At 47.7% G+C, this 23,526-nt stretch overlaps 1 protein-coding gene and 2 long non-coding RNA genes across 3 annotated transcripts in view; 1 reads left to right on the top strand and 2 right to left on the bottom strand.

Moving 5' to 3' along the window:
• Positions 1 to 23,526, bottom strand: part of RAD51B (RAD51 paralog B) — an 814,189-nt gene that overhangs the window by 48,741 nt on the left and 741,922 nt on the right. The gene's annotated exons all lie outside the window — the stretch shown is intronic.
• On the bottom strand, positions 2,188 to 4,657 carry LOC145514766 (uncharacterized). The gene is made up of 2 exons (XR_014060446.1): positions 4,545 to 4,657; positions 2,188 to 4,464 (listed from the first exon to the last, which is right to left on the bottom strand). It is a non-coding gene; the product is annotated as an uncharacterized LOC145514766 (long non-coding RNA).
• LOC145514763 (uncharacterized) lies at positions 2,707 to 22,524 on the top strand. Its single transcript, XR_014060443.1, has 4 exons — positions 2,707 to 2,775; positions 2,998 to 3,165; positions 3,727 to 3,855; positions 20,344 to 22,524. It is a non-coding gene; the product is annotated as an uncharacterized LOC145514763 (long non-coding RNA).

Raw genomic sequence — 23,526 nt, 5'->3', positions numbered from 1 at the left:
ATGCATCAGGCCCTGGCATTGTAGCTCTGCCAAGTTGCCCCCTGGCTGACGTGTCCTGATCAGAGCTGTTTGCCCCACAGGAAAAGAATCAGCTTTCTATCAAGTGGACTCTGGGCTCCACCCCAGAGAGCTGGCTCTCCAGAGGACTGGGAGAGTCAGGGTGACTGAATGCATCTTACCCAGCTGGTCAAGGCAGTTCCTGGGCACCATGCTGGGTGGGGTGGGAGATAGGGTAGTGGTGGGCTTCTCTGAGCTGCCCCTGCTCAGGCTTTTCAGGCAGTTGCTTCCCACTGTGACAGCCAAGGGCAGCAGGGCAGGGTGTGTTAGGCCAAGAAAGAGTCAGTGGATGGAGGGCTGCAAACCAGAGTTCTGACCCCCTTTTCATGTACGACTCACCCAGTGACCCTAACTGAGGTCCAGTCAGCTAAGTTCCTTGTCTGGGTGCTCTCCCACCTACCCCCAGGACCCCCGACAACTGCGAGGGGCTGACACGGAGCGACCCTGTCTGCATGGCATCGCTGGAAAAGGCTGGAGTGTGTCTAAAGAGGCTGTTCAGACATCACATCACAGTCCCAGACGGCCGAGAGGTTCTTGCACTCACTTGGCTGCCCTCCCTGGGAAATGCTTTGGATCAGACAGCATTTCTGGGTTGTTTTTGCCTGAGGAAAGTGGTAAGAATTCAGTAACAGGGCTATGGTTGGAGGAAAAGTCAGTGGATTTACTTAATAAAAGTATTTGTAAAGAACCATGGTGTGGTGGGGGAGGTGAGGGGCAGCAGTACAGGGCTGAGACTGAAGACGCTAGTGTGAGCAAGAAGGCCCACCGATGAGAGAAACTTATGACAAAGGGAGAGGAATTTACAAATGGTCTGCGTCTGGAGGAGAAAAAAGGTTTTTTTAAAGAGTCTAAGGCGTTCAAGGGGCTTTCCTAGTGGCTCAGACAGTAAAGAATCTGCCTGCAATGCAAGAGACCCGGGTTCAATCCCTGGGTCAGGAAGATCTCCTGGAGAAAGGAATGGCAACCCACTCCAGTACTCTTGCCTGGAGAATTCCAGGGACAGAAGAGTCTGGCGGGTTACAGTCCATGGGGTTGCAAAGAATCAGATGCACCTGAGTGACTAACACTTTCACTTTCAAAGAGTTCAAACGACAGCACTAGGTCGCCCTTGCAAGCACCCATCAACAGTCTGGTGCCAAAGAGGTCTTCCCAAGGGTCTACTGGTCCTTCAGTCCCTTGGTCACTTAGCGGACGCTTCCTGAGGCCCGCTGAGCCTGGATGCTGAGGTTGAGGGCTCTCCTTGCCCTCAGAGCTCTCCCAGGCAAGTTGGTGATGGGGACACAGTGTGGAAAGAGCGAGGACAGAGAGTGGGCAGCAAGCATGCAGTGAGCGGGCAGGAGCGTGAGCTGAGTCTGCGAGGAAGAGCCGGGAGTCAGCCAGGCAGCCCAAGAGGAAGGACAGCTAATCCAGGCAGAGGGCATGTCTGTGCAACTGCGGAGAGGGGAACGTGCCTCTGCCCTCACCCCGGAGACAGCTGGGACAGGACTGTGATGGGAGCCTGTGCCCAAAGAAGAGGCCAGCCCCGCAGTCTTTGCTTTCGACTCTTCTGATTTTCTGACAGCCAGGCACATGCGGGCTGAGAAAGCCTCCCGGCACAAGGGCCTCTGTTGAGTTCCCTTCTGGCACATCCACTCAAGGCCTTGTTCCTGACTTTGGTGCTGGGGTGACCCCCACGGTGACCGTGTCCATAGGTCACCATCTCCTTTCATACCTCACGCTTTTCTGAGAATCCACTGGTCTCACATGCAAGAGGCAAGCAGCCGACCTGCACGTTCTAAAGGAAGGTTCTGTTCCCAGGAAGTTAGAAAATATTATCACTCTATTTTCTGGATTTCCAGTCTCACGGCATCTCCCTCACCCCAGCTCAGAAAATCTGCTATGAAATCAGCACAGGTTTGGAATTGAAGAAATATGGTAAATCCTGAAACACACCACCTTTAGATAGAATTTTTGACCTTGTATGTTCAGAACTTCATATATAATCTTTTATTCTTTTCCTTCACGATTGAACACACAGTTGACTGGCTCATATCCAGTGTGCAATTGATTGAAGCTAAATATTCCTCATGTTCGGCATGCCTAATGATTTCCATCTTTGTCTCAATTATAGTAAGCTTATGAGACCTGCACTTCTTATCACTAGCATCAGCACTTTATTTTTCCATTTTCCACTCATAAAATAATAAGGTCAAAATGCAATAAAATATTTAAATATGTGCACAAACATTGCTGAATGGTCAAAAGGTGACACTGCTGAAATTGAACTGTTGGCTGCCAGGCTGTGTTTCCATGGGATGGCTTGAAATGTTAGTTCATTCGCCAACCTGGGAAAGCTTGAAACCAACATTTGGCTCAAGGAGGAGGGGGTGGGATAAGGGCTAGGGGTGGTATGGGCCAATGTTGAATGTACAGAAAAAGAGGGCTGTACCAAAGTCAGAAATACAAACTAAGGGTCATCTGTAATGACCCCACCCTTTGAAGCTCAGTGAGGGTATAAATCCTGCCACCTCATGCCCCAAAGGGCAGGCACTGCCATGCAGTGAGGCTGGTGATGGTTTTTCTCCAAGCAGTTTGTATGATGTCACAGATACGCTCCAGTAAACATTCTGACATCTCTGAGGTTGCAGGCGCGTGAGCGGAAGGGGGATTGCAGGGATCCCTATCCTATTTTACAGCTGGAGAGATTCTATACACTCAACAACAGGAGTCAAGTTCTAGGTAACACTTTTCCATACAACTCACGGCAGGCTGGACTGCTGGCGGCGGGGGGCTGCTATCACCTCCAGAGATATGGGGCTTACTGACGAACAGAGTGGTGAAAGGACACTCCGTGTTGCTTGAAGACATTCTTCAGCAGACCGAAAAGTGCCTGGAAACAGACACCCAGGATTTCTCTGCCACTTAGCAACCCTGGCAACACAGCATGACTTACATCTCTAGGCTTGAAGCTAGTGTGGTCCTGGCAAACTCAGCAGCAGTTCTAGGGGATACACTGAAGAGTGAGTCCTAGACACTCATCAGAGCTGCCTGACACTCAAGAATCTTTTCTCAAAGCTTCTTACCCTCGAATTAGAATACTTCATTTGGAAAGGACTTTCGGAAGAAGTGGTAGGTGAAACCCTGGTCTTTTAGCCCACGACTATCTAGCACCTCAGAGGGGAAAGAATCCAGTGGTGTGCGTAGGAGACTTGGCCTCCAGGCCTCTGCCTTGTCTTTCTGAGTGGCTCTGGACAACTTCTCTCATTTGCAAAGTAAGAGGTGGTTTGTATGAGCTGTAACACTCAGAGTATTGGTGAACTGAGATAACATGTGAAATGTGAAAATTATAAAGCATGATTCTGAAAAATAAATCTCAGGAAATATTTCTGGTCTTCACAGCTGAGAAATGTGACCAAGGCAATGTGAGACTCACCCTGAAATTCGTAACAAACCATGAGGAGGGCTTTGGGGGCTCCCAGTCAGGCCTAGAACAGCCACATCGAAATCACAGCGCCCTTTGCTTCTGAATCAAATCCTCTGAGCCAGTTCCTCCTCCTTCACCTGCCTTGGATGGAAGGGTCACAATTTCCCTCCCAGACTCTGAGGGGTCTTGGGGGCTTTGGTCACAAACTTAAGACCAACCTCACTTTTCAGAATTGCTAAGGCCCACATTTTGTGTTTTGCTTTAAGTTTCCAAGACCTGGTCTGAAAGGCAATGTTTTCCCTGTCATTAAAAGAAGAAAATGAGAAAGAGAAGTGGGTTTCTGACTGGCGTTTTGCAAACCTCCCCAGAGTACAAGAACTCCTCCTTCTCAGCAGGTAAACAAACACCTGAGCTGGGAAGAAAAACTACCTGCGAGTCTGCAGGGAACGCCAGCAAGACAAGGGAGGGGCGGGGGTGGGGTAGGGCCAGCTAGCCAGGGAGCTGAAAGCCTACTTTTGTTTGAATCCCATCCCAGCCTTCACTACCTGCCCGTGGGAGGGAGAAGCCTCGCCGGGGCGGGTATGATTTCCCCGAGGGGGCTATTCCTAAAACTGAGCGGGGCACCTCGAGGGCCTGAAAGCTGTGGGTGCAGAAAGACCAGGGTGGTGCCTTTTCTGGAGCGCCTCTTGGACACCCAGCTTGGAGGAAGAAGGGATACCCCCCCTTCCTCCCCCTCCCTTCGTTCGGGTTGGATTGCGCTGGAATGCCACGCTTTTCAAAGTGTCTGAGTGATCGGCACTTTCTAAATATACAGCGATGGAGAGATAAGAAACCCAGCGTCTGGCTTCGCGGGTTCGTGGCCCTCCTGGCAGCCCCGGGGCTGGGGCAGGGCCGGCCAGTCACCCCGGTGGTTCGGCTGAAACCTCAGCACCTCCTCTCGGGGCCTGCGTTGGAAACTTTGGATTCCGCTCATTCCCAGGGTCTCCAGGTTCCGATCTTTACATCTGGGACAGGAAAAAAAAAAGACGATGAGACACCCCCTCCACCCCCACCCCCAACCCCTCGTTCCTTCCTCTTGACGCACCCCCACGACACAACCCAGGTGACCCAAAAGGCTGCGTCAACTTGGCGAAACACGAGCGTCCCCAACGGGGCGGCCGCCCCCAGCCCCCTTCGCCCCTCGCTCGGCCCCACAATGCGCCCTTGTGCCGCGCCTGCAGCCAGGCCAGGGATTTGGCGCAGGGATGGAGGGGAATAACCGTCCGATATTTAAAACAGAGCCGAGGGAACAAAGCAGGTCTTTGTGCACCAAGCAGCCTGGAGCGGGGAGCTGCGGGCGGGCGCGCAGAGTGTTGCCCCAGCGCATGCGCCCAGCGGACCGGCCGTGCTCGGGTTACCGAGAGTTTTCCACCCTGGTCCGCGGAGCCTTCGTTAACCCCTTCCCGGGCCGCTCCCCGGGGTCGGCGGAGAGAGAAGCTGGCTTTCATCTGCAGGCCGTTACACGTTTAATTGAAAAAAGAAATAGTCGTTTTCCGTGTTTCTATAGGAAGCACAGATCATTAAAATAAAATGATGTACCAACTGGGAACCCAGATTTTAAATGACCGGGATTTAATGGGGCGCTTGGGCCATGTAAAAATCGAGGCATTTTGAAAAGACGCCTTCTTCAGGCGCTAGCGAAACCTTTTTAAAGGCCTAGTTCTTCTGTCTTGGGTATGCTGGGTGACTGGCTGTCTTATTTTCCTGTTGACTGTCACTTGGGATTTGAAAGATATGTTGGTTATTGTCAAGGCCCTGGCTTTTGTTTGGGGTTGTGGGCTGGACGATGTTTATATATATAAATATATTTTAAAAATACCTAAGTAGAAGTGGAGTATGCATGGTACAAAAATAAGATTGGGTCACAAACCAAGAAATATAATTCATGCAATCAATGCACTGGAGTTTCTGAGATAGAGAGGAGAGGAAGAAAGATAGTAATTATTAAACATTTTGTTGCTTGAGAGGAAGATTATTGAAGAAGTCTCCCAGCTAGACTAGGAATGACTTAGTGGGAGATGGGTGCACAAAATACCCCATCCTGCTGTATACTGGCAATTATTTCATCCCTTCCCCCCACCCCAAGTAATGGGGGAGTGTCAGGCAGAGGCTGGGAGAAGCTAACTGCGGACTTAGACCTGTGAGTTATCATGCTTGAATTATCCAGATGAATGGGAAAGGCACCAGGTGATCCCAGAGCCTTCAAAATAACCGAGGTTAGACGGAGGCCCCATCAGGGTAAGTCAGGGGGAATGGAAGGCATCAATGTGGTGTCTCATAACTTCTGTGCCAGGACTCTGCTTTAGCTCTCTTTGCTCTGCCTATGAACATGCATCTAAGGAATTTATGGCTTTTTCTCTTTCCTTTGTAGCTCAGTTACCAGGTGGTCACAAGAAAGCAGAGATTTCTATGTGAGGTCATCTTGGCAACACGCTCCCTCATCATCCTTGACCTCTGGGTCTCCAGGGCAACCACCGCTGGGATGTCACTGGCACCAGATTGTGTCCCTTAAAGGCCACGCTGCAGCAAGGGCAGATGAAACAGTTTTGTGGCAACAGTCACGTAGCAGACTCATTCTCAGATGCGGGCTGGTTAGTTAGGATGATGTAAGTGGTTTTTTTCCACTCTTCTTCACGTTCTGAGTCTAGGACAGTCTAAGAATGTACCTTGGGATGTGAGGTAAGAGAACAGTGTGAGGAGGGACTTGGCCAAGTACCTTCTTCTAGACACAGGGACAGAGTCTCTTTCCTCTCAACTTCCTTAGCCCAGAGCTCATTTCCTCTCCCTCTCCCAGCTCAATAAAGGAATTTTATCTTTATCTACAGGATGCTGTGGTAGACAGTTTCCAAAATGGCAGCCCTCAACCATTTTCCTGCTAGTGTTGGCATGCCGCTTCTTCCCTCTTGAATCTGCGCTGACCAGAGAGACTTGCTTGACCGACAGAATATGGTGGGAGTGACATCCTGGAATTGTTATGACTTGGTCACGAGAACCTTGTGATCTCTGTCTGCATCTCTTAGGCCCTTCACTCCTGACACACTACCTCTGGAAACCAGTCACCATCCTGTAAGAAGTCCAGGCTACACAGAAAGGCCAGAGGGAGGTGCTCTTGTCAAGAACCCTAGCTGAGCTCTCCACCAGCATTCACATCACTGCCAGCTTGTGAGTGAGGATCACGTGGCTGTCTAGCTCAGTAGAGCCTTCAGACGACTCGAACAGGAGCCACCATTTGACTCTAACTGCAAGAGATTCTGGGAGAAGGCAATGGCACCCCACTCCAGTACTCTTGCCTGGAAAATCCCATGGATGGAGGAGCCTGGTAGGCTACAGTCCATGGTGTCGCTAAGAGTTGGACGACTGAGCGACTTCACTTTCACTTTCCCCTTTCGTGCACTGGAGAAGGAAACGGCAACCCACTCCAGTATTCTTGCCTGGAGAATCCCAGGGACGGCGGAGCCTGGTGGGCTGCCGTCTATGGGGTCGCACAGAGTCGGACATGACTGAAGCGACTTAGCAGCAGCAGCAGCAGCAGTAAGAGATTCTGAGTGAGAGCCAGCCAGCTGAGCTCAATCAGCAGGGGTGTAAGGGATAGTAATAAATTATTTTAAGTTGCTGAGTTTGAGGGTAGTCTGTTCTGTAGCGATTGGTAATTGAATGGGGATAAAATGCTGAAGAGTGAAAAAGCTGGTTTAAAACTCAACATTTAAAAAACTAAGGTCATGACATCCAGTCCCATCACTTCATGGCAGATAGAAAGGGAAAAAGTAGAAGCAGTGACAGATTTTCTTTCATTGGGCGCTGAATCACTGCAGATGGTGACTGCAGCCAGGAAATTAGAGGATGCTTGCTTCTTGGAAGAAAAGCTACGGCAGACCTAGACAGTGTATAAAAGAGTCAAGACGTCACTTTGCCAACAAAGGTCTATGTAGTCAAAGTATGGTTTTTCCAGTAGTTATGTATGAATGTGAGAGTTAGACCATAAAAAAGGCTGAGCGCCGAAAAATTGATTCTTTCGAATTGTGATACTGGAGAAGACTCTTGAGAGTCCTTTGGACAGCAAGGAGATCAAACCTAAAGGAAATCCTGAAGGAAATCTACCCTGAATATTCACTGGAAGGACTGATGCTGAAGCTGAAGCTCCAATACTTTGGTCACGTGATGCAAAGAGCTGACTCATAGGAAAAGACCTTGATGCTGGGACAGACAGAAGGCAAAAGAAGAGGGCAGCAGAGGAGTAGATGGTTAGATAGCATCACCGACTCATCAGACATGAACTTGAGCCAACTCCAGGAGACAATGGAGGACAGGGAAGCCTGGTGTGCTGCAGTCCATGGGGTTAAAAAGAGTCAGACACGACTTAGAAACTGAACAACAACAAAATGCTGGATGGAGAGGGAAGACAGAGAAGAGGCACTTGTGGTAACTCATTCACTTCGAGGGGTTCTACTATCAGTTTTTACTGTTCCCCTCTGTGCTCCCAATGCCACCTCTCCTTTTGTGATATGCTTGGCACACAGCACAAACACCTTGTATTCCTGCTAATTGCTGCACGTGCATTTGTCTCTTCCATGCCGTGGTGGAAATTGTGAGGTAGGCTCTTACTTAATTCCTACCCTCCCTAACACTGGCAGATTTGTCAAGCTGTTCCCCTGGATAAACTTAGAGAATAACAGTTGGAACAGCATCACAATGTGCTTAGTGGCTTGGCTTTTGCTCTTTCACATGTGGTCCCTGATGTCTTATATCATGGCTGCCAGGGTGGTTCCAACTGCATGGATGGAAGCAAGTCCCATAAGGGTGTGAGCCCACAGGACTCCGCAGGCTCACCTATGGACTTGTATGGATGCCAGGGTCCATGGTGGAGATGCAGGGCTGCTTCTGTAGAACGTGGTGCTTGCTCAAGGTGCCTCCTCATTATATCTCAATCTTCCAACGAGACCTGGAAGTTCTGGTGCTTCAGGGTGGTAACGTTTGTGAGCACTGAGGCCACACAATCTGAGTTCGAGTCCCAACTTTATCTCTTATTGGCTGTGTGATCTTGTGCAAGTTGCCTAACCTCTCTGAACCTCGAGTTCCTCATCGGTAAAAGTAAGAATAGTGATATTCTTCATCTGTGGGTTGCCTGGTGCTGGCAAAGTGAGCATTCTGCTCCATGCCAGGTGCCTGTGGGTGCTCAGGAATTGTTGGCTCCTATTATATGCACTTCCCTCAAGGCATGGGTAGGCTGTGGATGTGCAGTTATCTGCAAGGTCCTAACTGAGACAGCAGGAGTGGGTTTTACTTAGAACAATCAGCAGGGATGATGGGGCTAGAGGAGGGAGACTCTCCTGGGAACGAGATTGCCCAGGGTCCTGGATGTTCCAGTCGTCTCCTTCTTGGGAGATCATGCAGGACCCATACGACATTGACTTGATTTTCCTGACTGAGATGCTCACATGGTCCCACCACCCAGAACTGCCCTGCATACTATGAGTTTCACATGGTCCTAGGAGCCTTGGCTCCTCTTCCTGAAGCCAGGGATAGACTTGTCCCAACTAATTCCCCCAGGGTCATTCGCAGGGAATTGCCTGGCCCAGGTGCCATAGAATATTTGGAGCTGGTGGGGGAGGGAATTGATGTTGGGGGGTCCCCAGAGCCTCGGGAAGCATTTTGGTCCCATCCCTTGATCGCACTTCAGGCTCCAGCCTGTGGACACGTCAGGAGCACTAGGCAGAGCTGTGACTTGCAGTCCTTGCTCTTTCCTTATCTTTCCTCTCAGTGTCCCTGGCCCATAGTTTGTTTTTCGACCTCCAGGAAGATGGCGCAGGTAGCTACCAAAGGAGACCATGTTAGAAGGCATTTCTGAGAGGGGGCAGCAGTGCCTGCCGAGGAGTATAAGTTACCCTTGACCAAACGTGCCTGCAGTATAGAGCGGCGAGTGAAGGACATCACCACCCTGTCCTCAGGGTCCATCAAGTGTTTGCTGGGGTCACAGTGCCTTTCCCAAGCGGTACATCATGTTAGGTGACATTTCAGACAGTACTGTCAGGGAATCGTTCTCAGTATGGAGTGCGTTCTCTGGTGAGAAGCCTGGCCCTCCGCGGGGAGGGTCGTCTTCCTGAGAAAATGCCGGCTTTACCTCATCTTTCAGGGGCCTACTTCCTGACCAACAGGCTCAAGGTACATGAAGCTAGAGGCCCGTGTCTGGGAAAGATTCCAAAACTCTGGTGTTTTCAACACAGAATGGTTATACTTACTGTAAATCTTTGCTCTCCTTAAAGTAGTTTAACAGAAAGAAGACATTCGATCCTCCTTTAGTACATCTCAATAGTTTCTTTTCTCTGTCATCTGAACTCAGGACATAGAGAAATAAAACCTCACTGGACCTACTGGTTTATCCATCATATTCTGTTACCTTCTAAGAAGGCTGCCCTATTTGCATATCTAATCAGTTGAGGAACACCTGGTTAGACTATTTAGGTGATGACAAGGTTAGGATTGGCTTATTTCCTTAGATGTAATTCTTTGGGCTCTCCACCCAGGGTCACTGCTTGTCCACATGGCACCTATTTGCAAATTAGAATAAGCCACCCCTTCCCCTGTGTGGATGTAGCCATGCCAGGGGGCACAGCTTGGCAAGCAGAGTGAGGGCTGGATTTCAGCCCCTGCTTTGTGCAGTGAACAGCCTGTGCAACTGTGCATGGTGGCCCTGTCTGCACATATTGTCACTAGTTCAGTTTCTTTTCTTGGAGAGGTGTTCACTGGAGAGGGAGAGGGAAGAGAATGCCTATTGCTGTATGTTAGAGACAGGTGCTGGAGGCCCAAGAGCAACACTTGAATGCAGGCATGTTTTGAGGGTTTCAGGGCATTTTCCAGTAGGGCGCACTTTTCCTGGGACAGAGAACCCAGTCTTTGAAGTTAAGACAGACCTAGGGGATGGAACAGCTGGCCAGTCTGCCCATAATCCTGCTGGGAAATCTGACAGCAACCAGCCCCGGATTTGCTCATCTGGATGCTTTACGGGAATTTCCAAGAACCCTTCACTCTCTTCCGAGAAACAGAGGGTAGGGCCGTGGAGCTAGTCTCCCCTCACCTCCTCTTGAGCTTTGGTCTGTGGTTAGGACATCTGGGTGCAGGGAGTTGTAACCCATCTCTGCTTTCAGATCTAAATCCAATCACCTGTCAAGGGGCTGGCCTTCCCTGCTTTGATGAGCCCGTTTATGGAGTTCTCCGGGGTGTGATCTGCGGGGGAGGGGGTGAGTCTGGAAGACTTCTATGGAATCTCAGGGGTATCATCTTCCCCAGTTATGCCCCAGCATACTCACCTCTAAAGCAGAATGGACAGCATGCAGCACGTCCATAACATAAGTAGACCTCATGAAGACTCACAACTTCAAGTTCACTTAGATTGTTCTACAAATGGATACATTAATAGACCCAGCCCCTAGTCCTACTAGGAACCAAAGACTCCCAGGAAACCTGTAGATGTTTGTTCATTTCCTCATTCATTCATTCAGCAAACATTTACTGAGTGTCTACCATGTGCCAGTTCAATACTAGGCCTGGGGTGAAGAGCTGAATGAGAAAAATACTCTCCTGCTGTCTGATTAAATGCCATTTCCTTGGAAAGGCCTTTTCTGACCACCCTTATGCACATTCCTTTTTGATAAACAGCATTTCACTTTAGTTGCTTGATGCATTTCTGTTTTCCCCACTAGTCAGTTTCAGGAGGGGAGGGACAATGTCTGCACTTGTCAGATGTCTCTGTACCAGTCCTGGCTAAGCATGGCCCCAAGTATTGTGTGCTGACTGAATCCATTTGTTCTCCACCAAGTGGACTGGATCAGAATGGCTTCCTGTCCTGTGATAGTCCAGTGTTTAGGAAATACATCTGTGGGGGTTGAATCCCAAGCAGGGATTGTTCCGCTCCTGAGAGGGTCAGGATCAGATGATGGCTAAGGTTCCTTCAGCCTAAAGCCAGAAATTCTAGGATGGGTGAGACTCTGGAAGCCTGGATAGTAAAGGGGTAATCAGTGTATGGGGTGCAGGCCAGGTAAGAGGCATGCTTGCAGAGCCATTCCACGTGCCCTGGCTCTGGTCCCGCTCCCTCTTTAGGAAAGAAAGAAAGCTATGACCTGAGAGTTCAGCTCAGAAGACGTGCCCTCATCAGTGGGCCCAATGCTGATGTCGGTACTCCAAGCCCATGTGACCCCCACCGCCTTCCAGCCAACCAGAGGCAGAGGAGACAGGGGAGAAGGGGGAGGCTGTGGTTGTGGACCTGCCTCCTGCACCTCCGAGCTCTGGGTCTGGTAACACTCATTGTCACTGTGCAGAACCCAGGTCACTGTGGAAGGAGATTATCCGGGCCTTGGTTGTGAATAGCACTGTTTAATTCTTGTTGGCCCACTAGATCCTGGCCTTCTGTTGTTCTGTTGTCAATAGCAACAGGAGGGAAGGCCGTCCTTTCCATGTTGGGAGCTCATTTTTTCTCCTGTAGTTGGGGTATAACCAGGCTGAGGCCCCAGAGGCTGGATGCTCTGGGCACCCCAGAGAAGCCTTAAAGTCTAGACCCTGGTGGTCAGTGAGTAGGTAAGTTTAGTTCTGCCCCAGGCTAACTGACGTTTCCCTAGCGGCTCAGAAGGTAAAGAATCTGCCTGCAATGCAGGAGACCCAGGTTTAGTCCCTGCGTTGGGAAGATCCCTGGAGAGGGAATGGCTACTCATTCCAGCATTCTTGCCTGGAGAATCTCATGGACAGAGAAGCCTGATGGGCTACAGACCATGGGGTCACAAAGAGTCAGACGCAACTGAACGACTTGCACTTCAGGCAAACAGAGGGTGGCTGGTGGAGAGGGGACCTGTGAACTAGAGCTATTAGCTCTTCTAAGATGGGACTCTGTGGTCCTTCGTTAGTTTTAATGGCGACACAATAGCCGCGGGGCTTCCTTGGGTAGACCTAAAGCACAGGGAGCAAAGGGGGGAAAAAAGGAAAGGAAAAAGTGAGAGAAAACAGAAAAGAAACTCATAAGTAGAGAGAACGGTTGGGGAGGGGATGAGGAGAAAGGTAACTTGGAGAAATGCACACCCACAGCAGCCTTGGGCACCACTTGGGGTGTGAAGCCAAAGTAGGTTCCACAGGCCCCACAGGCCTGGATGAAAAAAACAGGGCTTCTCTCTAGCAAGGGACTTCATTCCCCATTGGGAAGGAGCTGCCATCATGGGTGCGTGGGTGGATGAGTAGGACAAAGATCAGTGGGATACAATTTTCCAGGAAGTGAAGTCGTTCAGTCACGTCTGACTCTTTGCAACCCCGTGGACTATAGCCTACCAGGCTCCTCTGTCCATAGGATTCTCCAGGCAAGAATACTGGAGTGGGTTGCCCTTTCCTTCTCCAGGGGATCTTCCCGACCCAGGGATCAAACCCAGGTCTCCCGCATTGCAGGCAGACACTTTACCCTCTGAGCCATCAGGGAAGCCATTGAGTGGGTAAAAAGAGGGAGAAACAAAGTCAGTAGTGAGAGAATCCAATAATGGATGAAGCCAGTTTTGGCAGGGACTGTCAGCTACGATGTTGGTGCCAGGGGTGGTTTGAGAGGGCCTTCTCTCCTCCCTCTAATCTCTGTCCTAAAAAAGCAAAAAATCTAAGTGAAAAATAGTGTTGACTATACAAGCAGCCTGAAGAAAGGCCCCCGGACTCTGTATCACCCATATTTCACATCTAGGTCCTCCTTTATAGAAATTCTAGAGCTGCCACTAGTCAACTGCAAGGCATTGTGTCTACTCTCCCCAAATCCCTTCCCGGACCAAGTGAATGAGGCTGAGGAAGACAGGTGAGGGCCTGAAACATGATTAGAGTAGGCGGGGAAAATAAACTCCAGATTAGTTTGAGAATAGGAAGAGTTAAAGAGCCTTAAGCTTTTCAGTCACTCCTACTCAGGGATTTGGAGTATTAATTACTCTAACAATAGCAAATCATTGAGTGGATTGTCTCTTCTCTCCCTTCAGTAAAAAATGTCAAGTGCAGGCGTATTCCCAGGGAAGGCCCATGGGGAACAGTTCATTAGGATCAGGGTCGAGGGTTAGCAGGTCAAAGGGTTACACCCTCCAAGCCTTGGACCAAGAGTGTGGGCAGCTGGTGTAGGGATGAGTGAGGCTTCTTTCATGAAAGGCCCTTATCCTTCCAGAGGGAAACTGTGAGTCAGTATACAACAGCTAGGTGGTGGGGGCGGTTAGAAGGGACATCAGACAGAAGCTGTATGGAACGGGTCCCATTCTCAGGACCCTGCTACTTCAGGGCTCTCCGGACTCATTCAGGAATCCCAGGGTTCCTGGGTAGGTCCAATCCCAGCAACCTGCCTGGGTGCATTCTCAGGTAAGTCTAGGGTGCCGATAACGTCCACAAATAACAGGAAAACGATGGCAGTTTCTCTAAAAAGAGATGCAATGTCATGTTTAAGGCTGTGTAAGAATAGGGATGAGGAGGCTTCATTCCCAAAGAAGTGTAAACCTTACCTGAAAAATCTTTCAAGGAGCTGTAGAAGGAAGAGTGAGCAAGAGAGAGAAGGACTGGCCCAGGAGCAGTGGCCCTGGAGGCTTGGCGCTGAGTTGCAAGGTGGGCTGAGAAAAGGCACATTGTATTTGGGTAAGGGTCAAGTGAAACTCTAGGAAAATGTCAACCCTGGAGAGTGAATAGACTTGTCATGTTAGATGCCTCAACGGGGCCTTAAGTGTTCTTTGATCAAGGGGAAGACACAAAAGGTGCACTATGCAGAAATAACCTCCCCAGGAAGGCAAGTGGGTTTAGTGGGTTTTCAGAGAAGGGCAGAAGGCCACTTCATCATCCTTCTCACAGGACAGGAAGCTGGTGGATGCCTGTCCGAGTAGTCATGTGTTCACATGTAGAGTCTTCACAGGTCCTGAAGGTCTTTGAGGATAAGTTGCCACCAACTCTGACTCATCTTACTTGTGAATTCCTTCCACTATACCTTTGGCATCCATTTCTAAATCTGCTTCAGCCTGCGAGGTGGAGGGGGGCTGCAGTACCAGCTCTGTTTGATTTGCTTTATTGACCTTTTTTTGCTTTATGGACTGACTACCTTTATATAACACAAACCCTTAAAACTCATGACTTTCCCTTCTTTATTATTTAAAATCTTGAACTTTCAGCATTTTTCTTTATTTATGCTATTCATCTGTCTTTCTAGTTAAAAACCAAAAGTAAGTGTTTTTCCAGGAAGCATACGTCAGGAGGGAAAAGAGACTCCTGTTTGTTGAGCCCTACTGCTGCTGCTGCTGCTAAGTCGCTTCAGTCGTGCCCGACTCTGTGCAACCCCATAAATAGCAGCCCATCAGGCTCTACCATCCTTGGGATTCTCCAGGCAAGAACACTGGAGTGGGTTGCCATTTCCTTCTCCAATGCATGAAAGTGAAAAGTGAAAGTGAAGTTGCTCAGTCATGTCTGACTCTTCCTGACCCCATGGACTACAGCCTACCAGGCTCCTCTGTCTATGGGAGTTTCCAGGCAAGAGTACTGGAGTGGGTTGCCATTGCCTTCTCCTTTGAGCCCTACTAGTTCAGGCTAAAAACTGAGTGGCTTGTATGAACTTGACCTTGACTATGATACTCACCTGACGGTCATCTCTATGTAAGTGTTCTTCATTTGGCCAGCTAGGTTAGCCTTCAGCAGGTTGTATCCATTGCTAAGATCTGGAGGGATGGACTTGAATGACCCTGTGAAGCAGAGCAGCTAAGCCAGGAATTGCAGTGTGGGAGTAGGGGACAGAAAAAAAGCTAAGGGACATAGAGGGGCCACTGTTTGTCCCAGGGCTGCTGCTGTGGTGTAGTCTCCTGAATGAGGGCAAACCGAGGATGGATGAAGTCAGTCAAGTGATCTACCTAAGGTCACACAATTAGTGGACAGTAGATTGTTCACATCTAGGGGCATCAATCACTCTGTAGTATCAGTTAGGGGCCTGGTGGGGAAAACAGAGGGAGTTTAATGAAGGGATTATTTAGCAAGGTATGGGCAGGGCTTAAGGAACTGACAAAGGATGGTGTGATACTTCAGATTTAATAACTTTGAGGAAGTATTACCATCTCTAAGTCTGAAGTGTCAAGAAGAAGGAATAATTAGTAGAACCCAGAGAGAGCACCTATAAGGAGAGGGCTGCCTGACCTGACTTGTGACCTTTGATGGAGACACTAATCCACTGTGATTGGCAGGGAAGGGACTAGGGGGATAAATAATCCTGCCGTCTTCCAACTTCCTGCTGTTACCTCCCTTTGCCTGGGTATGACTAGAGACCAGAGATCACAGGAGCACCGTGGATGCCATATGGACAGGGTCATCATCTGGGGTACCAGTTAGGGTGAAGGGTGGAGGCTGGATCTGGAGGAGCACATGGAATCTATCTAGCCAACTAAGAAAACAGGGAAGATTGGTTCATAGTAGCCTCCACATTTTTTTCTTCCTTCTTTATTGTCATACCTGGTCCTACATGACTTAGAGGTGCTAGAGTTCTACTACTCCCTTTCTATACCCTGGGACCCCCAGCCTAGTCATCAAAACCTAGACACTGATGACTAGGCTGGGGGTCCCAGGGTAAGGAAAGGGAGTAGTAAAACTCTAACATCTCTAAGTCATCCTCTCTTTTCTAGATGCTGTTGCTCTATCATGGCTAGAAGTGGAAATCACTATTATTTCTTTAATCAAAATCAGTTCTTATGATTTCCACTTCTAGCCATGATAGAGCAACAGGGTCTAGATTTACTTTCCAACCATCAACAATTAAAAAACTAGACAACATAAATGTACAGATGGCTTCAGATTTTGAACAACAGGCAGTACAGGACCCTGCCTGTGATCCCTGAGATGAAGGAAATAAAGGAGGAGAGCCCTGTTATTGGAGATTAATTTCTGGATGATGCACTAGGGGAAAGAATCCTGAGCAGAGAATGATGGTTTTGCTGAGTTGAAAGACAAGAAAAGGAAAATCAAAGAGAAACTTTGGATGGAAGTTATGGGGCAGAGGTCTAGAAAAGAGAGGATTCTGTAGAAAAATCTCCAGGAATCTGCATAAGGGTCCTCTTGAGTACTTGCTTAATACGAAGATGTACACACAGAATGAAGCTCTATAAGGCTGGGCAAAGAATGACCAGGAGCTGAATAATTCACAAACTGCACATGGGACTGAGAAATGTTCAAATACTAACCAACTTGATCCCCTAGGGCATTTAGTAGACACCCCATAAGGGCCCTGCCCAAGCTGTCGAACTAAACTATGCCACGTGTGTGCTAAGTCACTTCACATGTCTGACTCTTTCCAACGCTATGGACTGTGGCCTCCAGCCTCCTCTGTTTATGGGATTCTCCAGGCAAGAATACTGGAGTCTGGTTGCCATGCCCTTCTCCAGGGGATCATCCTGACCCAGGGATTGAATCTGCATGTCCTGCATTGCAAATGGATTCTTTATGGCTGAACTACCAGCGAAGCCCAAGACTAAACTATCCCTAGAGAAATGAAAACTTTAGACTCACTCTAACAAAGTTTAAAACAATCTCCTAAGAACCAGTCTTATCCATAAGGAACCTAACTGCCTGCTAAATAAAAGTCCAGTACTATTTAAAGGAAGGTTAAAAAAAAAAGTAGACAATCCACAATGTAACTTTTAAAAAATCCAACATCTAGTTAAAAAAAAAATCACTAGACTCACCAAATAGAAGGAAAATGGGACTCATAACCAAGAGGAAAATTAGGCAATAGAAACAGACTTGGAAATGACAGAGTTGGTAGAATGAGCAGATAGGCACTATGTAAAGTGTGCTCAAAGATCTAAAGAAAAACATGAATAGAATGAGGAAAGAAGTGTGTGTGTGTGTGTGTGTGTGTGTGTGTGTGTGCGCGCGCTTGTGTGTGTGTATAACCAAATGGAACTTCTAGCAATGAAATAGTATGGTATCTGAAATTAAAAGTCATTAGATGAAATTTAAAGCAAACTGGACACTGTGAGGAAAAATAAGTGAAATTGAAAACACAGCACTATGCAATGGTTTCTTAGCTATGACACCAAAAACACAAGCAACAAAAGAAAAAAATAAATTGGACTCCATCAAGATTAAAAACATTTGTGTGTCAAAGGATACTATCAAGTGAAAAGACAACTAATGCAATGGGAAAAATATTTGCAAAGCACATATATGATAAATGATTTGTATCCAAAATACACAAAGAACTCTTACAATGCAACAATAAAAAGACAAATGTGCCACATTTAAAAAAGTGGCAAAGGATTTGAATAGACATTGCTCCAAAGAAAACATACAAATGGCCGATAAAGACATGAAAAATACACAACATGTATAGTCTTTAGGAAAATGCAAATCAAAATCACAATGGGATATCATTTCATACCTATTAGTATGGTTATAAGAAAAAGACAGACAGTAACCAGTGTTATAAGAATGTCAAGAGATTGGAACCCTCATATAGTACTGGTGAGAATGTAAAGTGGTACCACTGCTTTGGAAAACAAATGGACAGTTCCTCTAAAAGTTAAACATAGAGTTACCATATGACCCAGCAATTCCACTGCTAGATATGGTCCCAAGAGAACTGAAAATACATCTCCATCCACACTTGTACATGAATGTCCATAGCAGCACTATTAATATTGGCCAAAAAATAGAAATAGCTCAAATGTGCATCAACTGATGAATGAATAAAGTGTGGTGTATCTATACAATGGAACACTATTCAGCCATAAAAAGGAATGAAATTCTCATACATGCTACAACTTGGATGAACCTGGAAAACATGCTAAATGAAAGAAGCCAGACATAAAAGGTCATATATGGTATAATTCCATTTATATGAAATTAAAAAATAGGAAAATTTATAGAGGCAGATGGTAGATTACTGGTTGCCAGGGGCTAGAGGAAGGAGGAATGGAGAGTAACTGCTAATGAATATGGGATTTCTTTCTGGGGTGATGAAAATATTCTGAACTTAATAGTAGTGATTGTTATAAAACCTTGTGAATATACTAAAAACTACTGAATTATACACTTTAAAATGATAGATTTTATGGTATCTGGATTAAAAAAATAAGAATCTGATAGCAATATATCAGTACTGATGTTGATAAAGGCTTTATGTGCCAGTCTTCTCAGGAATATCTGATTTAACTTGACCTCTCCCCTCAGAAGCTATAGAATCTGTTTTCTCAAAAAGTCTAGCTCCTAGGACTTTAGATTTCATTTTGAACTGTGGTTGCTACTGGGCTGCCTCCAAAGCCAAAAGAATCCTGTAACCAGGTAGTACAGGAGAACTTGTATTTTAGGGTCTATGCAAACTTCCCTGCAGTGTGAGTTCTTTAAAATGCATTGCCAACTTGCTCCCATAGCTAGGCTTGATTGAAAGAATAAAAGATGATGAAGAGACACTGTACCGTTTACAAAGAGTATTTTCATATTTACACTCTTTTGAACTTAGGTGTTTAAATTTCAATTAAGCATCATGACTTGCCACACAGGGGCAGACTCTGAACTCCAGCCCCAATTTCTCTCACCTCCCAAAACCTAGTCTTTCTTAGAACATCTGAAATTCATTTTTAAACAGGTCATGGAGAAAAGGCCTCCCACTCAGCCCTCCAAGGATATTATGCAGGCTTTCTGGCGTTCAAGCAACTTCCACTGAGAATCTTCCATTGGTCTGCATTCTGCAGAATGATCTCCAAACTAGTCATGAGAAGCCCTAGAGGTTAAATGGCTTGGTCTATTAGGCTTACCTCCTTAACTATGGTGTTTGTACCTCCTTTTTTCACTCCTGCAGGGCCACATCGCCCATGACATGCATGTACCTGTGCACACATGTGCACATATGCGCACCTCCAACCCCCCTCCCACACCCCATCCAGCCACCCACCCTCCCTCACACCCATCCATCTACCCTCACACACACCCTCTTACCCACCCCCCACCCACCCCATACCCACACATAACCCTCCCACCTACCCACACACCCTCCCATCCACCCACATACACAACCCTCTTTAGAGATGGGAATTGAGTCACTTGACTGCCTTCTCTCAGCAGTGCTGTGACCACAGCTGAGTCCCTACTTATATTTCTTTTGTTCTTATTTTATTATGGTAAAAGAACTCTAAAACGTAAAATGTACTGTTTAAATCAGTTTTAAGTAAACAATTCTGTGACATTACCATCCATCTCCAGAACTTTTTCATCTTCCCAAACTGAAACTTCCTACCCATTAAATACAAACTCCCCATTCCTCCCCTACCAGCCCCTGGTGACCACCACTCTACTTTCTGTCTCTGTGAATTTGACTCCTCCAGGTACCTGACCTAAGTAGTTTCATATAGTATCTGTCCTTTTACAACTTCTGTTTCTTGATGGCAAAGTGTCACCTGGCTCCCTTGCTGGCCCAGAGGATGGGGGGTTGATAGAGGTAACCAGCCCAGGAAAAGAAATAGGAGAGACCAGAGCATAGAAACAGCCCGAGTCAGAATCAGGAGGGCTCTCTCACCATGACAACAGCTGGAAATTCTTCTGTAAGTTGGCTGTTACAAACAGGAGCCTTTACAAACCCAATCCCAAACACTGGAATTCTCCCCTTGTTGGTCTGTCTCCTGGGCCCCATCGAGACAGCTGGACTTCCCACGCAAGTGAAAATGTTCAAGCACCCTTTCCCAGGTCAGCCTGCTCCCACTTACCTTGAAAGAGAACATAAGCTCCTTCAGAGAAATGAATATTTTTCTGTTTCAAGTTACGTAGAATGCAATGTGAAGGACTTTCAAAATGTCCTTCGCTGTGACTAATTGTGGTTGATGCAATTTATGCCCTGGCAGGTTGGCATGACATAGTATTTACTCAGCCAGGTCTTTGAAATTCACTGCAAAGATATGAGTCTCCTGCATGATCCTGCCACCAGCTTTTGTGAAGGTGAATGAACCAATTCCTTATACCGAAAGAGAGAATTTTTCACTGGATTTGAGGTAAGGCCACAGATGGACTGGAAGCAAGGAGATGTGAAAAATGTAGGCGAATCTCACAGGCACTGTGATGTCCAGACCAGACCTGGTGGTGGAGGACTGAGTGCATTCTGGGTGGGGGTGCCCAGGCATAAAGCTATGTGAACCTTCACCAAGTGAAAAAGCTTAGCTTTCCCCAAAGCCTGCTATGAGAACTCCTGCATAACTACCCAGTGTGGACAGCCAGCCATACAGATAGTGAAAGTGAAGTGAAAGTGTTAATTGCTCAGTCATGTCTGATTCTCTGCAACCCCATTGACTGTAGCCCACCAGACTCCTCTGCCCATGAAATTCTCCAGGCAAGAATACTGGAATCGGTAGCCATTCCCTTCTCCAGGGGATTTTCCCAACCCAGGGGTTGAATCCAGGTCTCCTGCATTGCAGGCAGATTCTTTACCGTCTGAGCCACCAGGGAAGCCCCTACTTGACTTTTACAAAACACACTAATTTGTTTATTTTTGGATGGTGCATTTCCTCCTAGGAGCCATAAGCCTTAACCAGCTTCAGAAGTCCTCCTACGGCACAGACGATGCTGTCATGAGGGCAGGAGGAGTTCTTCCTATCTCCGGGGAAGACCTGGGCACAGCAAATGAGATTGATCGTGGGTGTCAAGGATTGGAGGGGTAGGAGGAAGATTTAGAGAAGAGGAAAGAGTAATTTTTCCCTGGAGATGTTGTAAAACAATGATGTTCTTTGCTGAGAAAGATGAGAAAGCAATTTCCCCAGAGGTTCAGGAAACAGGGTTGTTTCACTCATTGTTGGGTATTCAGTGTAGACCTGTGGGTGCTGGAAAAATAGGCTAAGTGACCCCTGGCTGCACCTTGGCTACACATCTCTGGTCTCTCTGCTCTGTTCTTAGTCTGCCAGTTTGGAGGAGGAAGAGCAGAGTTGAGGACAGTGGGTACCTACCTCTGTAGTGAAAAAAAGTGAAAGTGTTAGTTGCTCAGTCATGTCCAACTCTTTGTGACCCCATGGACTGTGGCCCGCCAGGCTCTTCTGTCTATGGAATTCTCCAGACAGAAATACTGGAGTGGGTAGCCATTCCCTTCTCCAAGTGATCTTCCCGACTCAGGGATCGAACATGGGTCTCGTGTATTGCAGGCAGGTTCTTTACCAAGCCACCAGGAAAACCCCACCTACCTCTGTAGAGGTCATGTGTAATCGGACACTGGGCAAGTGGGCCTGGGATTCCTTTATTTCCTGAGTAACTAGGAACCAGGAGACTAGGGCTGGGATGTGATTCTACTGCTGACTAGCATCTAAGACTGGGTCACAATTTTATCATGAGGGACTAGGACCCAATTAAAATCCAACAAAAGTTTCTTAAGTATGTCTGGGCTACAAACTTGAGTAAGCACTGTCCTTTGGCCTGTAGGACCACTCAGCCAGGGAGATGAGACACATACATGTGTTTGGACACAATTGTAATAGGAAACCGACAGTACTGAGAGGGAGAATGGGGAAGGGGACAGATTGAGTCTGTCTCTGGAATCTTACAGGCTTCTTGGAGGAGGTGGGCTATGAGCTTGGGCATGAATAAGGTTGGATAAAGTGTTGACAGGTGGGTATGGGAGCAAAGAGGAGGTGTCTCTTGCAGAAAAACAAGTGAACAAAAAGAAGGACCAGCAAACTGATGGGGAGAGGGCGGCAAGTTCTGGGAGCAGAAAGTAGGCATCCATGAGTAGGGCTCATCACACAGTAGGTCCTCAGTGACTATCGGCTAAGTGATGATGGAACAGTGAGGACTGGGCCGGAACAGGGGCAGAGTCTCCCTGTCTGGGGAGCCATAAGCAGTGTGGAGTCCACATGCGTTCCTGAAAGGGAGATGGACCACTATCGTTGGCTCTGTGTTCAAGGGCAGGTGGACCACGAGAGAGGAGCCCAAAGGTCCAAGGAAGACTTGATAATGGCTTGAATTTAGATAACCACGTTGGGGTGGGAAGGATATTAAAAAAATAGAGCAAAAGAAGATTCTGCAGACTTTAGGTTGATCAGAAGTACAAGGAGAGGGAGAAGAAGGAGGGAAGGACAATTTTGAGGATTTTGAGCCTGGGCATTGGGGAGTGTGGAGATTCACAGAGATGGGCAACCTCCAGAAGAGAGGTGGGTATAGAGAGGAAATGACCAGTTTAGTTTTGTGCAGAAAGACTTTGAGATGCCTATCTAGAGATGACTAGCAGACAGGTGGAAATGTAGAAATTTTGGTAGCTAGAGATCCGGGGCTCATGGACATAATGGTTGAAGATGTGGGTGTAGATGAGATAGAGGGGGGCAAGTGGTGAGGGGAGAAGATGGCTGGGCAGAGGAGCAGGTAAAGAGCACCTGGATGGAGAGGAAAGCAGGAGCCCAGCAGGAAGTAACCAGGAGCCTGAAGAATAAATCTCAGTGGTGGGAGGGGTGCCAGGCCCTGTGAGGAGGAGGATGTGAGGTAGCTCCTGGGCCACTGTTGTGAGGAAGTCCTATGAAATGGCCCCGGATCAGGAGCTGATTCCCAAGGCCTAAGAAGAGGAAGTAGAAAGAGAAGGTGTATAGGACCCTACAAAGAAGTTTGTAATAAAGGAAAGGAGAACAAGGAGAGGCAGCAGGGCCGAGGGAAACCATTTTAGGTTAAGGCCATGCTTCTCACCCGTGAATGTGCATTCAGATCACAGGAAACCTGTTAATATGCAGCTTATGACCCAGGAATGAGGGCAGGGTCAACATGGCCTGGAAGAGATGGGAGTCGATGTACCATCTTGGACCAGGGAAGTAAGTTAGTTGTGCTGAGGAGGCGGGAGGTCAGCTGCACTTAGACTGAGGGAAGGGTGATGTGAACGAGCTATGAGGCTGGGTAAGGAGACTGAGGGAGTCCTTGTGGAAAGACCTCGACTTTCTCTGTCAGGTGGGAGGTGAGAGATTCTGCAGACAGAAGGTAGAATGGAGCCTGGGGGGCTCTGAGGAGAATGAAAGCCTCGGGACAGTGGTCTGGCTGACTTGCTGGCTGTAGAGCAGAGCAGGACT

Source organism: Giraffa tippelskirchi, chromosome 7, assembly GCF_054371585.1.
Source record: "Giraffa tippelskirchi isolate mGirTip1 chromosome 7, T2T-mGirTip1v1.2.pri, whole genome shotgun sequence".
Classification (NCBI taxonomy): domain Eukaryota; kingdom Metazoa; phylum Chordata; class Mammalia; order Artiodactyla; family Giraffidae; genus Giraffa; species Giraffa tippelskirchi.
Note: the sequence above shows the minus strand (reverse complement) of the source record. Positions and strands in the feature narration are given on the sequence as shown.